An 18064-nucleotide genomic window follows, 5' to 3' on the forward strand; every position below is an offset into this window, starting at 1 on the left:
ACTTATTGTTATTAGTATTTTGATATAATACTATACCCATTTTAGAAATATTCTTGTCCTCAAACAATGCAAAATCTTATTTTGTATGGGATCGTGGAGTCCGGAGCGAGTACCCTCTTAGCCAACCCAAATATATCTAATACACCATTTTCCTCTTTAGTTACTCTCACTGGCTCTGGGCACTAAAGGCCACTGTGAAAGTCTCCAGAATGAAGATTTGTGCAAGTCGAGTTCTGTGTCACTAAATCAATGCCTGCCCCAGGTGGCACATGCTTGGAGCACCGCCAGCACTGTTTATGACAATTAGATTGCATCTGTTCACAAAGAAATGGATAATAGCATTTACAGGTTACCACCCTTAATAGTATGTTCTGATACAAAATCTCTTTAGTTTACCATTTTCAAGTCACTGGCTATGTCTTATTTCTCAAAAACAAATGACAAAGGCATAGCAGTAGAAAAATAATCCATTATACAGCAACAGAACTTAAAGTAGACAATATCTTTCTAAATCACGTCCCCTGCACTCTTTATCATTTACCTACCTGAGAGAGTTTTAGAATTAATTAGCACTTAGAAATCACAGCAAAGTTTTCATCGTTTAAAAATAGTCAAGAATAGCAGGAAAATAATTATTGTGCCAAACAAGAGGCCTTTTTTATAAAGATATGTTGATTAGTAGTTGATTTTATCATCTTTTTTCTTTCTTTTATCTCACTAAACTGGACTCAAAATTAAAATAAAAGTATTTTAAATTAACCTAATCAAGATATGTTGCCCGTATTTCACCATATAACACCCACCTAGAGAACAGAATTAAGGTGCACTGATACCAACAACCTATATTTCTTCTGACTTTGTCCCCTAACCACAATTTTGGGATGTCCAGACTCACTCAAAATCCCTCCAGTTTTACCTGGGAGTCCCCAGGAGCAGATCCATTCTGCCTCTACTACCTGCATGGAGACTCGGCATCTGCAGGACCCAGTCCTCATGATGCTAAATGTGGCACGCTCTCTAGAAAATTATATGTGCCAAAGCCATGCTGTGTTCCCTCCATAGAAAGGAAAATGCACCTCTTACTTTTTGACTTTGTGTCTAGAGACCAAATTAGAGATGCTTAGTGTCCTCATGTCTTAGAGTGAGGTTGTGGACACTTGTATATTCAACTCCTATTTTCTGTAAGACCTCTGTGGAGCTGGACCAGGGACACTGGCTGAGAGTCTGACAAGGTGCTACACATAAAATCAAGGCTCCCTTTGATGCCTGAGGCATTTTTTATGCCAAGTCTTCCCTGCCTGACTTTTCCTTCTTAAGCATGAGTCCTTTCCCAGGAAGCTTCATGTATTCATGTAAATAGATCTCTTGCAGGCCCACTCAACCAGACAGCCAGACATGCTTGAATCCTAGGAGGAAAATACCGCTTACACTCTAGTGGTGCTCCCAGTGTGCTCAGAAAGAACTGTAAAAGTTGGCAGCCATCCTCAATTATTGTTATATACCCAGCGTGAGATAAAAGGCTAACAATGGTCTGCTGAATTGAGAATGTAGAAGGTAAAGTGAGTTTTTCACAATCATTTAGGAAAATCCCTTTGCCTCTATTATTTAGAACATCAGCACAAAGAATATTTATCTATTTATAAATATGCTCTTAAAAGATGGACTCACAAGATGATTGTTATATATAATGCAAAAAAACCCCTAAAGCTAACATAATACTTAGTGATGAAAGACCAAACACCTTCTCCCTAAGACCATGATCAAGGCAAGGGTGTCTACATTCAGGACTTTATTCAACACTAAACTAGGGATTCTAGCCAGTGCAAAAGGGCAAGAAAAAGAAGTGAACTTCTCAATACTGGAAAAGAAAATCTGTCTTTATTCAGAGAAGACATACATAATTATTTATGTAGAAAATCCCATGGAATCTACAAAAAAATGCTTCTAAAACTAATAGGTGAGTTTCACAAGGTTGTGAGATACAAGATTGACATAGAAAAATCTATCTTATTTCTATATACCAGCAACAATCAGAAATTAAAATTGAAATGAGAATACCATTTACAATTGCGTAAAAAAGTGAAATACTTAGGGATAATTCTGACAAAAGATATGCATGATATGTTGAAAACTATCGAACATAGCTCAGAGAAATTAAGAAAGACCTAAATAAATTGAGAAGTAGACCATGTTCATAGGCTGAAAACGTCAATGTTGTTAAGATGTCTGTTTTCCTGATTGATCTATAGATTCAAATCAGTTCCAATCAAAAATAGGAGGTTTTGTATAGAAATTGACAAGATTCTAAAATTTATATGGAAATGCAAAGGACTTTAGAATAGTCAAAACAACTTTGAAAAAGAAAAGCAAACTTGGAGGACTAACACTACCTGATTTTAATACTTACGATAAATCTACAATTAAGACAGTGATATTAGTACAAGGTAGATAAATAGATTAATAGGGCAGAATAGAGATTCCAAAAGTAGATCCATACATATATGGACAGCTGATTTTTTTAACAGATGTGCACAGGCAATTCAATAAGAAAGGACAGTCTTTTAATAAATGGTTCTGAAATAAATGGATGTTAATATACAAAAAAATTGAACTTCAATCCATATCTCAAACCATATATACAAATGAATTTAAAATGCACCAAAGGTCTAAATGTAAAATCTAAAACTATAGAACTTCTAGGCAAAGACATAGGAGAAACTATTTGTGACCTTTGGTTAGGCAAAGATTTCTTAGCTATGTCACTAAAAACACAATCAATGACAACAACAAAAAAAGATAAATTGGCTTTGTCAAATTTTAAAACTTCTGCTCTTAAAAAGACATGGTTAAGTGAAAAAAACCTACTAGGAAAAAATATTAAAATCCAAACTTTCAAAATTCAACAGTAATAAAAATTAATATAATTATTTTAAAATGGTCAGAATATTTGAAGAGACACCTCACCAAAGAAGATACGCGGATGGCAAATAAGTATATAAAAAATAGTCAACAATTTTAGTCATTAGGAAAATGCAAATTAAAACTACAACGAGATGCTACTACACAACTATTAGAGTGGCTAACATGAAAAAGACTCACCGAGTGTCAGGGGAAGCACTTCCACACACAGCCCGGCCCACCAAGCTGAGGTGTCAATGCAGCCATTTCTCACTAAGCACTCTGATCTGAAGTGCCAGGTGCGAGGCCTCTGCACGAAGTACCCTGTGAACAAGAGAAACTAGACGAAGCACAAAGGAAAAGAAAAAAAAAAGCAAGCTGTAAATCCTCTGAAAAAAATGTCTCTGCACCTCTAGCTCTTGCAGAGGTTGGCGTCTTTAGTGGAGTCTCGTATTGCAGGGCAACCTTCAAGATGGCGGATGAGTAAGATATAGGGATCACCTTCCTCCCCACAAATACATCAAAAATACATCTACAGCTGAAAAGTTGGACTGAAAACAGCACCTCCTGACCAGTTTTGCTTCACCGACTCAGCTGTGGGAAAAGGACCAGCACTGGGTCCAGCTGGAAGTGGAAGCTTGCCTTGTGGCTGACAGGGTCTTGGTGCCCCAGCCTGGTGTCAGGCCTGAGCCTCTGAGGTGGGACAGCCGAGTGCAGGACATTGGACCACCAGAGACCTCCCGACACCATGTAATATCAATTGGCGAGAGCTCTCCCAGAGATCTCCGTCACAATGTTAAGACCCAGGTCCACCCAACGGCCAGCAGCTCCAGTGCTGGATGCCCCATGCCAAACAACTAGGAAGACAGGAACACAAGCCCACCCATTAGCAGAGAGGCTGCCAAAAATCATACTAAGTTCGCAGACACGCGAAAACACACTGCCAGATGCGGCCCTCCCCACCAGAAAGGCAAGATACAGCCCCACAAACCAGAACACAGGCACCAGTCCCCTCCACCGGGAAGCCTACACAAGCTGCTGAACCAACCTCACTCATTGCGGATAGACACCAAAAGCAATGGGAAGTATGAATCTGCAGGCTGCAAAAAGGAAGGCTGAAACAAAGTAAGTTAAACAAAATGAGAAGACAGAGAAATACACAGCAGACGAAGGAGCAAGGTAAAAACCCACCAGAGCAAACAAATGAAGAGGAAATAGGCAGTCTACCTGAAAAATAATTCAGAGTAATGATAGTAAAGATGATCCAAAATCTTGGAAATAGAATGGAGAAAATACAAGAAACGTTTAACAAGGACCTAGAAGAACTAAAGGGCAAACAAACAATGATGAACAACACAATAAATGACATATAAAATTCTCTAGAAGGAATCAATAGCAGAATAACTGAGGCAGAAGAACGGAAAAGTGACCTGGAATATAAAATACTGGAAATAATTACTGCAGAGCCGAATAAAGAATGAAAAGAATTGAGGACAGTCTCAGAGACATTGGGGACAATAATAAACGCACCAACATTTGAATTATAGGGGTACCAAAAGAAGAAGAGAAAAACAAAGGGTCTGAGAAAATATTTGAAAAGATTATAGTTGAAAACTTCCCTAATATAGGAAAGGAAATGGTCAGTCAAGTCCAGGAAGTGCAGAGAGTCCCATACAGGATAAATCCAAGGAGAAACATACCAAGACACATATAAATCAAACTACCAAAAATTAAATACAAAGAAAAAATACTAAAAGCAGCAAGGGAAAAGCAACAAATAACATACAAGGGAATCTCCATAAGGTTAACAGCTGATCTTTCAGCAGAAACTCTGCAAGCTAGAAGGAAGTGGCATGATATACTTAAAGTGATGAAAGGGAAAAACCTACAACCAAGATTACTCTCCCCAGCAAGGATCTCATTCAGATTCGATGGAAAAATTAAAACCTTTACAGACAAGCAAAAGCTAAGAGAATTCAGCACCACCAAACCAGCTTTACAACAAATGCTAAAGGAACTTCTCTAGACAGGAAACACAAGAGAAGGAAAAGACCTACAATAACAAACCCCAAACAATTAAGAAAGTGGTAATAGGAACATACATATCGATAATAACCTTAAATGTAAACAGCTTAAATGCTCCAACCCAAACCCATAGACTGGCTGAATGGATACAAAAACAAGACCCATATATATGCTGTCTACAAGAGACCCACTTCAGACCTAGGGACACGTATAGACTGAAACTCATGGGATGCAAAAATATATTCTATGCAAATAGAAATCAAAAGAAAGCTGGAGTAGCAATGCTCATATCAGACAAAATAGACTTTAAAATAAAGACTATTACAAGAGACAAAGAAGGAAACTACATAATGATCGAAGGATCAATCCAAGAAGAAGATATAACAATTATAAATATCTATGCACACAACATAGGAGCACCTCAATACATAAGGCAAATACTAACAGCCATAAAAAGGGAAATCGACAGTAACACAATCATAGTAGGGGACTTTAACATCCCATTTTCAACAATGTACAGATCATCCAAAATGAAAATAAATAAGGAAACACAAGTTTTAAATGACACATTAGACAAGATGGACTTAATTGGACTTAATTGATATTTTTAGGATATTCCATCCAAAAACAACAGAATTCACTTTCTCCTCAAGTGCTCATGGAACATTCTCCAGGATAGATCATACATTGGGTCACAATTCAAACCTTGGTAAATTTAAGAAAATTGAAATTGTGTCAAGTATCTTTTCTGAACACAACACTATGAGGCTAGATATCAAATACAGGAAAATACCTGTAAAAAATACAAACACATGGAGGCTAAACAATATGCTACTAAATAGCCAAGAGATCACTGAAGAAATCAAAGAGGAAATCAAAAAATACCTAGAAACAAATGACAATGAAAACACGATGACCCCAAACGCTATGGGATGCAGCAAAAGCCGTTCTAAGAGGAGGGAAGTTTATAGCTGTACAATCCTACCTCAAAAAACAAGAAAAATCTCAAATAAACAACTTAAACTTACACCTAAAGCAATTAGAGAAAGAAGACCAAAAAACCCCAAATTTAGCAGAAGGAAAGAAATCATAAAGATCAGATCAGAAATAAATGAAAAAGAAATGAAGGAAACAATAGCTAAGATCAATAAAACTAAAACTTGGTTATTTGAGAAGATAAATAAAATTGATAAACCATTAGCCAGACTCATCAAGAAAAAAAGGGAGAAGACTCAAATCAACGGAATTAGAAATGAAAAAGGAGAAGTAAAAACTGACACTGCAGAAATATAAAGGATCATGAGAGATTACTACAAGCAACTATATGCCAATAAAATGGACAACCTGGAAGAAATGGACAAATTCTTAGAAAAGCACAACCTTCCAAGACTGATCCAGGAAGAAACAGAAAATATAGACAGACCATCACAAGCACTGAAATTGAAACATTGACTAAAAATCTTCCAACAAACAAAGGACCAGATGTCTTCACAGATGAATTCTATCAAACATGTAGAAAAGAGCTAACACCTATCCTTCTCAAACCTTTCCAAAATATAGCAGAGGGAGGAACACTCCCAATTCTATCAGGCCTCCATTCACCCTGATTCCAAAACCAGACAAAGCTGTCACAAAGAAAGAAAACTACAGGCGAATATCACTGATGAACATAGATGCAAAAATCCTCAACAAAGTACTAGCAAACAGAATCCAACAGCACATTAAAAGGATCAGACACCATGAACAAGTGGGGTTTATCCCAGGAATGTAAGAATTCTTCAATATATGCAAATCAATCAATGTGATACACCACATAAACAAACTGAAAGATAAAAACATATGATCATCTCAATAGATGCAGAAAAAGCTTTCGACAATATTCAACACCCATTTATGATAAAACCCTTGCAGAACGTAGGTATAGAGGGAACCTACCTCAACATAATAAAGGCCATATATGACAAACCCACAGCCAACATCATTCTCAATGGTGAAAAACTGAAACCATTTCCACTAAGATGAGGAACAAGACAAGGTTGCCCACTCTCACCACTGTTATTCCACATAGTTTTGGAAGTCCTAGCCACGGCAATCAGAGAAGAAAAAGAAATAAAAGGAATCCATATCAGAAAAGAAGTAAAGCTGTCACTGTTTGCAGATGACATGATACTATACATAGAGAATCGTAAAGATGCTACAAGAAAACTACTAGAGCTAATCAATGAATAAAGTAGCAGGATACAAAATGAATGCACAGAATCTCTTGCATTCCTATACACTAACGACAAAAAATCTGAAAGAGAAATTAAGGAAACATTCCCATTTAACATGGCAACAAAAAGAATAAAATACCTAGGAATAAAACCACCTAAGGAGACAAAATAGCTGTATGCGGAAAACTATAAGACACTAATGAAATAAATTAAAGATGATACAAACAGATGGAGAGATATACATGATCTTGGATTGGAAGAATCAACTTTGTGAAAATGACAATACTACCCAAAGCAATCTACAGATTCAAACTACCAATGGTATTTTTCACAGAACTAGAACAAAAAATTTCACAATGTGCATGGAAACACAAAAGACCCGGAATAGCCAAAGCAATCTTGAGAAAGAAAAATGGAGCTGGACTAATCAGGCTCCTGGACTTCAGCTATACTACAAAGCTACAGTAATGAAGACAGTATGGTACTGGCACAAAAACAGAAATATAGATCAATGCAACAGGATAGAAAGTCCAGAGATAAACCCACGCACATATGGTCACCTTATCTTTGATAAAGTAGGCAAGATTATACAATGGAGAAAAGACAGCCTCTTCAATAAGTGGTGCTGGGAAAACTGGACAGTGACGTGAAAAGAATGAAATTAGAACACTCCCTAACACCATACACAAAAATTAACTCAAAATGGATTAAAGACCTAATTGTAAGGCCAGACACTATAAAACTCTCAGAGGAAGACACAGGCAGAACACTCTATGACATAAATCACAGCAAGATCCGTTTTGACCCACCTCCTAGAGAAATGGAAATAAAAACAAAAATAAACAAATGGGACGTAATGAAACTTAAAAGCTTTTGCACAGCAAAGGACACCATAAACAAGCTGAAAAGACAACCCTCAGAATAGGAGAAAATTTTTGCAAACGAAGCAACTGACAAAGGATTAATCTCCAGAATATATAAGCAGATCATGAAGCTCAATATCAAAAAACAACCCAGTCCAAAAATGGGCAGAAGACCTAAATAGACATTTCTCCAAAGAGATATACAGATGGCCAATAAGTACATGAAAGGATGCTCAACGTCACTAATCATTAGAGAAATGCAAATCAAAACTACAATGACGTATCACCTCACACTGGTCAGAATGGCCATCATCAAAAAATCTAGAAACAATAAATGCTGGAGAGGGTGTGAAGAAAAGGGAACCCTCTTGCACTGTTGGTGGGAGTGTAAATTGATACAGCCACTGTGGAGAACAGTATGGAGGTTCCTTAAAACACTAAAAATAGAACTACCATATGACCAAGCAAACCCATTACTGGGCATATACCCTGAGAAAACCATAATTCAGAGACATGTACCTCAATGTTCATTGCAGCACTATTTACAATAGTCAGGACATGGAAGCAACCTAAGTGTCCATCAACAGATGAATGGATAAAGAAGATGTGGCACATATATACAATGGAATTTTACTCAGCCATATGAAGAAATGAAATTGACTTATCTGTAGTGAGGTGGATGGACCTAGAGTGTGTCATACAGAGTGAAGTAAGTCAGAAAGAGAAAAACAAATACTGTATGCTAACACATATATATGGAATTAAAAAAAAATGGTTCTGATAAACCTAGGGGCATCACAGGAATAAAGATGCAGATGTGAAAATGCACTTAAGGACAGCGGGAGGGGGAAGGGTAAGCTGGGACGAAGTGAGAGCGTAGCATTGACATATATACACTACCAAATGTAAAATAGATAGCTAGTGGGAAGCAGCTGCATAGCACAGGAAGATCAATTCGGTGCTTTGTGACCACCTAGAGGGGTGGGATAAGGAGGGTAGGAGGGAAACACAAGAGGGAGGGGATATGGGGATATATGTATACATATAGCTAATTCACTTTGTTATACAGCAGAAACTATCATAACATTGTAAAGCAACTATACTCCAATAAAGAAGTTAAAAAAAAAAAAGAGTGACCATCCCAAATGATGGCAGGACACCTACACCTCCTATACAACTGTAATTAGGAATGTAAAATGGATTGGAAAACAGTTTGGCAAGTTTTGAAAAGCTGAACAAAGACTTACCATATGATCCTACCATTCCACTCCTAAATATTTACCTAGAGGAATAAAAGTACATGTCCATACAAAGATTTATATAAAAATGTTCACAGTGGCTTTACTGTAATAGCCCAAACTGGAAACAACTCAAATGTCCATCAACAGGTTAATGAATAAAGAAGTAAATCCGTATAATGGTATATTACTCAGTATAACAATGAATGAACTATTGATACACACAACATAGGTGAATTCAAAATAATTACGCTGAGTGAAAGAGGATAGACCAAAAAAGAGTACATACTACACAATTCCTTTTACATTAAATTCTAAGACATCCAAACTAATCTAGAGTGACAGAAAAGAAATCAGTGGTTTCTTGAGGAGAAAGGGGAGAGAGGATAGGTATTATGAGGGGCACAAGTAACCTTCTGGGTATGATGCGTGTGTTTGCTATCATGATTGTGGTGACATTTTCTGAGGTGTATAAATAAGCTAAAACATCACATTTTACTCTTTAAATGCATGCAATTTATTGTATGACAATTATACCTCAATAATGCTCGTAAAAAACAGAACACACGAAAAATATTTTCCCCAGATTATCGAATGGGAAATATCACTTGAAGCTTCAAACTTGGCACCAACAGTAAGAATTACTAACATTTGTATCAACTTCCTACCTTCTAAACAGTCTGCAAATAAATGAACATTCACCAAAAGTCTGAAATAAATGGATATTTGGAATTACAATACTTTAAGTCACTAATAGTCTTATTTTGCACCACAGTGACACAGTTAAAAGTTAAATCACTACTCTTTTTAAGCAGGGAAATGTTAAATTAGTACTCTTTAACGTGAAAGACTTGAATTGATTTGAGAAGGACTATATGTAGGGATCCTGGAGCAGGAGTCCACTTTCCCTGAAGTTTTAGCTTAAACGCATGGAACACAGTGTATTTCAGCGGGCCCTGCTAGTAACTGCAACCTCTGGAGGTGTTAAACCACCATTAGGTACCTAGCATTCTAGCCATTCAGTGGGTAAAGACATCTGTTGACTTAGTAGGATGATAACACTTTTATCAAATCTATATTACAGGCTGTTCACTGTACTATGTGCCAGGCTTTCTATGTATACCAGGCATACAAGAGCAATTATAAGGTCTTAAGGGACTCATAGTTTAGTATTATCTTGATACCAACAAGCATTACTATTGCATCATGAACATAATTTACCATAGTATTGCTAAAGAATAAGATGTAACTCTCTAATTGCAGAAATAATTACACTGAATTTATAGGGAACATGGCTTTAAGCCCATGGAATAATAAAGAGTACTGCATTATGGTTGTGATTTGTGAATACCCTATGAACCAGACACTGACACAAAAGAGATCAAGCACAGTGCATGTCTGGGTACAAAGAAAGAGGGAAAATATAACACCGTGTAGCAAATTATCTGTTCACTAGGCCTAAATTATCTTTAATTTGAATTTATTCTTGTCAAATATGAAGGCTGCTGTTTCCTTATAGACTTTTTTTTTTTTTTTGGTATGTGGGCCTCTCACTGTTGTGGCCTCTCCCGTTGCGGAGCGCAGGCTCAATGGCCATGGCTCATGGGCCCAGCCACTCTGCGGCATGTGGGATCTTCCCAGTCCAGGGCACAAACCTGTGTCCCCTGCATCGGCAGGCGGACTCTCAACCACTGCGCCACCAGGGAAGCCCTAGACTTTCTTTTGACATCTGTAGGCTGTTTCAGGTTGATTCATTACCTTGGTGATAGACTTCAAATTCTATTTTCAGGCTTTTTTTTTTTTTTTTTGGCAAATTCCAGAATCAAGATTAACTGCCTGTGTGATCATTTCTCAAATAAGAAATTGTTTTGCATCATTCACTTAGATGTGTCCTAGATTGTGGTTAGCAAGTTTAAATAAACAAATGCAGAGAGTGGGTGTAGTACAAGTATAGTGACTATAATTAGGTAGGCACTTCCCTATCATTAGTTTGTAACCTTTCACAATAACCCTCACTCTTATTAATATGCTATTATTTTTTATGCACTTAACCCTGCTTCTGGAACTTGATTTAAATTCTAATATGCTCTACCTATATCTACACAACAGAAAGTAAAATGAAGATCTAGGGAAGTTAAGCTGGATACAGTAGATCGAATAATTCCCATCTATATTGCTAACCTAGGAAAGCAAAATCACTATTTAGTTCTAAATCTGTCTCTTTCACTAAAAGTAAAATATTTGATTCAGTTAATACTAATGGGAAAGAATTATGCATTATTATGTACTGTAGCTCTGGTTAACATGCCCAAGCTTAATTAAAAGGGCTTTGGTGAAGTTGTTGAGGAGTCTCAGTCTCATTCCACAATTTCAGATTTTCCACCAAATAATATAAAAAGAAAGTACAATAGTAAAATTATATTCTGAATTTAGTAATACAAAATAACCTATTATTTTGAGACTAAGATTAGTTGGGCTAGCCTAGATGATCATACTCCTAAAAAGTTCTTAAAGAATTTGTTTCACTTTTCTCATTCTCCTTAGGCAACATCAATTACAGCAAGCACAGTGATGCTGTAAAAACTTATTTCTACCATCAAGAAACAAAGTTAAATCAGTACATGCTGATTTAACTTTCTGGAGTATATTCTTAATATAAACAGACATCAACTTGACTTCAGTTTTCCAACTGTTTTCAACTTGCTAATGCACTGAATACATGGTATACTATTTTCAACTGGCTTATAAACTGAATGCATGGTGCTGCTCAATGCATTTTTGTAATATCACAGTAATATTATAATTAAGCAAATTTTATGGTATTGAAGTGAGTGAATAACAAAGTGTGAGCCTCCTCTGGGAATTTCTAGAAGGCATACTCTAACATCAATAAGAAACATGAAAACAAAACCTAGTTTTCATGATTCTGTTCCCTTCTAGATATTCCTTCACTAAGAATACAGCAATGCTAGTTTTTCTCTTTCCAAAATAAAGACAAAATGTTCCAAACAGGAACTGATCTGTGCAGGGTTGCATAGAGAACTACAAACAGTACATTTATTTCTCCTCCACTGTTCTCTGCCCTCTTAATTATGTATTTCAATTGCATTATTTCTCTTGGGAATTTTCCATTAACTGATCAATCTGCCCATTAGGTTATTTTCCCTGAAATAATATTGAGCTCCTGCTCTCATTTGCTATTTTCCCCACCTTAGTGCTAATTAGATCCCCTTGGATCAGGGAGAATAATACTGTTCCATCTTGGCATTCTCTCTCAAATGCTGTTGACAATGAGGCACAGTTTTATTTATTATGCATTGAATACTTTTAAATTGTCCTGAATAATTCTGCCTGAGATTGTAATTATGCTGACTTGGCCTTCTTTGAAAGTTCTCAAACTTTCTGATCTTTTCAAAGGCAAGGTATTTAAAATTCACTAGAATATTAAAGAAAACGTCAGCACCCACACCCATGACTTCTGATTATATCTAGAGAAGAAAGACAGAGACAGAGAGGAGAGAGACAGAGACTGAGAAGAAGAGAGAGGAAGAGAGAGAAGAAAAAAGTGTGATTTACCAAAGAACATTAAAGTGAAATTTAACACAAAGTACATTTATGGCCATTTTAACTATGATATTGACTAACCCAATTTCTAATATAAAGCAAAACTATCAGAACTTTAAAATTAGTCCAGTTGTTATGTTTAATGAGCTTAAAAATTTGATGACTTTGTCTTTTTTCCTTTTGTATTTCTCCTCTCCTCTACTGTTATTCTCTCAAAATGTCTTTTGCTTGACATCTTAGACATTCAGCAAATACTGGTTAACTGAGAAGTACAATATTGATGGACGATGGGAGGAAGAAATACAAATAGGATTAAAATGTCTTATTTCCATAGGATTTAATGTGTGACATGGGTTGCCACCTGATTTAAGTAGCTGTGGGAATCCCTGTTCGAATTCTTTTAAAATTACTAAATTACAAGTCAATGGTGTGAAAAAAATAAGTGAGGGACAGTGTTCCAAGTTAAAAGAGTCAAAAACAATGTAATAATTAAATAGAATGTGAGAACCTAATTTGGATCCTGTTTTAAACAAACCAACTGTAAAAAGACATTTTTGAGACAATTGGGACAATTTGATTATGGCCTGGGTGTTACATGATACCAAGGAATTATTTTCAATTTGTGAGGTATGATAATGGCGCTGTGGTTGTGAAATAAAATTTCTATAATTCTTATTGACGCATACTGAGTTAGGAGTGAAATGGTATGCTGTCTGAGATTTGCTGTAAGGCATTTTAGCAAAGTAAAAAGAGGTGAGGAATACATGCAGTAAGTAAGGTAAAAACCCTGATAATTGTTGGCTGTACTAGATGGTATACATATATGGAGATTCATTATTCTATCTTCTACTTCTGTATATGTTTAAATCTTTTAAAATAAAAATATTTTAACAAATAAAAAAGTAACACATATTCAATATGTAAAAGTACAAATAATATGACATGTATAATTTAAAATGCAGAAGTCCTCCCTCACCACCGCCCATAAATCTTACTCACAGAGGAAACCACTATTAACAAATTTGGTGTGTATACCAATATGGACATTTCTATCTACATATATACCTATATATATATACATATTTAATTTTTTTTACCAAAATACTTTTTAACCTTTTCTTCATTAAAACTGTATCTTGGACACTTTTCCATGTCAGTAAGTTTAGACCTACCTTATTCTTACTAAGATAATTCCATTGCTTGGATATTTTGCATGGATGACTTTATTTCTACAATCCCAGATAGATGAGTATTTCATTTGTTCCCAATGTTTAACAATTACAATCAAAATTGCAGGGAACTTTTTGTACATGTCTCTTTGTACATTTGTGTGACCATGTCAGTAGAATAAAGTTTTAGGAGTAGGGTTGAGAGGCAGTCTAAATTAGTGGGCAAGGGTGTGCACACTGCAGTCAGGATCCTTGGGTCCTAATTTCAGTGCTGTCACTGACAATCTGAGTGATCTTGGGCACTCAGAATGTCAGTTTGTCTCCTGAAAATAGGATTAATAATAATCATACTCACTTGATAACATTATTGTGAGAATAAATAACATATAAAGTATTTAAAATAGCTGTGAAATAATAAGAAATATATATATTGGTCTCTGTCCCTGGTTCCTGCTACTTATATACTTATATTTGGTGTTTGACCCCATTTCCTGACACAGAGCTCCTACACTCCTTGTAATTTCCTGAGTGAAAGGAGTGGCTGACACAGAGCTCCTAAATCCTCTGGAATTTCCTGGGTAATAGAAGCTTCTTTTGTTCTCATGAGGTGACTCCTGTTGGGCTCCTGGATGGGGCCACAACATGATTAGAAAGTTGGAAATTTTAGTCCTACTCTCCATTCTCTGGAAAGGGGACAGGAGCTGAAAACTGAGTGTATTATCCATCATGTCTACATAATGAAACCTCCATAAAAATCCCTAAAGCACAGGGTCTGAAGAGCTTCCGGGCTGATGAACACATCTTGTGTGGGAAGGGTTGTACACCCCAACTCCATGGGGACAGAAGCTCCTGTACTTGAGATCTATCCGGATCTCACCTATGTATTCCTTTATCTGGGTGTTCATCTGTATCCTTTATTACATCTTTCATTATACACTGGTAAATGTAAATAAGTATTTCCCTGAGTTCTGTGAGCCATTCTAGAAACTATCAAACCCAAGGAGGGGGTCATGGGAACCTCCAGTTTATAGCCAATTGGTCAGAACTAGAGGTGAGAACATGGGACTTGCTATTGATGTCTGAAGTGGGGGCAGTCTTGTGGGACTGAGCCTTTAACCTGTAGCATCCAATGCTAACTTCAGGTTAATAGTGTCAGAACTAACTGAATTGTAGGACACCTAGCTGGTGTCAGAGAATTGGTTAGTGTGGGAAAAAGTCCACACAGCAGGTCATAGAAGTAATCTGTGTGAATGCAGTGAGTAGGAAAAAATAGTTTTTCTTCAGTTGGTGTAGAGAGTTTTTTCCTTCCTATAAAACAGCTCATGACACACATAGGAAGTTCTCAATAAATGTCAGTTATCATTACTGTTAATGTAGATTGGGTTGATTTACATTCCCACCAACAGCAAGAAAATAATTTTTTTTAATCTGATGAAGGAAAATCATCTCATTGTTTCAATTTCCATTTTCTTAATATTTGTTGAGGTTGAACATTTGTTTATAGATTTCCTGGCCACTTTTATATTATTTCTTTTATATTAACTTTTATATTAATGAGCGTCCTTTACCCATTTTCCCACTGAAATAAAACTTAGTAATGGCACATTCTAGGGAGATGAACAACCACCTACGAGTTCTGATCAGACTGAATTTCCAGGTAAGAGAATCTGCATATTCTAGCTTTAACCTGACTTAAAGGAATCTAGAGGACATCCACTCCCAACTATGTATCAGACCAACACTCTCACCAAGAAGCTGGGTCAAATCCTACAAAAGAAATCAGCTATTTGAAGGCACTCAAGAGCAACACTTAAAGGGGCAAGACCGGGCTTCCCTGGTGGCGCAGTGGTTGAGAGTCCGCCTGCCGATGCAGGGCACACGGGTTCGTGCCGCGGTCCGGGAAGATCCCACATGCCGCGGAGCGGCTGGGCCCGTGAGCCATGGCCGCTGAGCCTGCGTGTCCGGAGCCTGTGCTCCGCAACGGGAGAGGCCACAACAGTGAGAAGTTTAAAAAAAAAAAAAAAAAAAGGACCTAACACAGCCAAAAATAAATAAATTTATTTAAAAAAAGAGAGAGAGAGACCATCAGACTAGACTTTAAAGTTAAACTCAATTATATACCCTTAAAAGAGACGCCCCTTAAACATAAGGACATGGAGGCATTAAAAACAAAATATTGGAGAAATGTATACAATGCAATAACAAAAAAAAGTTGCTAGAGCTGTACTAAGGGGGGAAAAGGCATTACTAGAGGTAGCAAATACATGATCAAGATAGAAGGGTCAATCCACTAAATTGACTTAATGATTATAAATGTGTGTACTTCTAATAACAGAGCCTCAAAAGAAGCAAAATTTGACAGAACCAAAGGAAAAATGGATGAATCACGATTAGATTTCAAGACTTGAATGCATCACTCTCAGCAAAGAACAAGCAAAAAAAATAATCATAGGATTTAGAAGATTTTAACAAACATGATTAATGAGCCTCATTTGGTATGTACAACAGCATACATGTTTTTTTCAAGTGTGCATAAACCATTTGCCAAAATTAACCACGTGCTGGACCATAAATCAAGTCTCAACAAATTTCAAAGAATTTAAATCATTAATCTTATGAAATGAGGCTGGAAATCAACTATTAAAAGTAACTAGAAGAAGTCCAAATGTTTGGGGGGAAAAGCCATTCACTTCTAAAAAAAAAACCTATTGGTCAAAGAATAGTTCACAATAAAAACTTTGAATTATAACAGAAAATGTGAAATATCAAATGTGTAAGATGCAACTAAAACTGTGCCTAGGGTGAAATTTAGAGCTTTAATTGCTGACATTAAGGAAACATAGGGCTACAGTTCACTGATCTAAGTATCCATCTCAATAAATATATACTTTTGATCTGAGCAGTTTTCAGTATGAATGTTCTACTTCAATTTTTAAAAGTTTACTTAAAATCTTTTTTTAAGAAAAAGAAACTTCACGAGGTCCATATTCTGATTCTACAAGTACTCAGTGGATCTCAAAGTCTGTGAATGTGCTTCATAAGCCAGTCTGCTCTAGCCCCTACTGAGCATGTATTTAAAATCCTATGCATACCCTAGTCTCCCAGGGTTTTGACAGGTTTTTTGGTGAGGTTTTTTTCTTTTCCATTTTGCATATGCTCTAATGTCAGATTAGCCTCTTTAGAACCACTCTGCAGCAGAAAAGAATACGCAAACATGCTGTGGTTCAGACTCACCCTTCCAGTAACAGGCAGACACAAGCCCCTGGGCGGACAGAAAAAACCAGTTACTCTGCAGGATTTACCACACCCATTCAGCAAGAACTATCTGTTCCACATATGTGTTTATCACACTAGCCTTAAAACAGGATTTGCTAAGTACAAAATTACACAGGCAGTATTTTCAAAAAGTTTCTGACCTCCTTTCATAACATCATAAAATACAAAGTTAAAACTCATTCATTGCACTTGCTAAATTATTAAGCAGCAGACATTTCATTACTATAATCTATTGTAATTGACATGATTCCTCTCCCTTATTCATGAAACTTAATATTGTTTTGAGAAAACAATGAACTTAGTATTTTAGTTCTAGAGCTTAATAACTAATGTACTGAAAGAGAGTTTTCATAATGTACTTATGAATTTTCATTTGAAAAAGTATTTTGGGCGTGGATGTGTATATATTGTAAAGGTATTCAAAGTTATTCCCCCCATAAATAGAATTAGATGATTTGTGAGCACTAATTTGAAAGACTTCATTGAAAACATCAGATTAACATATTATCAATATGATATAATTCCCGGCCACGCTAAATATTCAAGGGCTTTAAAATTTCCTTGTTTCCTTCTCAAACACTAGTGTGACACTGGTCCATTTATATAGTTTTGGTAAATGAAATGATTAATTTTATTTTGTGGTCTCCTACTTATAGAAATATTATGAGAAATGACACTCGATAAATCTGAGGTCAATCCTCTTCATTGAGTGTAAGTAATGTACTTCCTTGAGCACAGAAGGACAAAGCAACCACACCCTGCCCTGCACCTAGTTCCTGTGGCAGCAGGTTGCCTCTGCAGCCACTAATATGACTCCT

The 18064-nt window shown here is 36.3% G+C and overlaps 1 protein-coding gene across 1 annotated transcript in view; it reads right to left on the minus strand.

Moving 5' to 3' along the window:
- Positions 1-18064, minus strand: part of SCEL (sciellin) — a 326730-nt gene that overhangs the window by 263574 nt on the left and 45092 nt on the right. The gene's annotated exons all lie outside the window — the stretch shown is intronic.

This window comes from Pseudorca crassidens, chromosome 18, assembly GCF_039906515.1.
Source record: "Pseudorca crassidens isolate mPseCra1 chromosome 18, mPseCra1.hap1, whole genome shotgun sequence".
NCBI lineage: Eukaryota > Metazoa > Chordata > Mammalia > Artiodactyla > Delphinidae > Pseudorca > Pseudorca crassidens.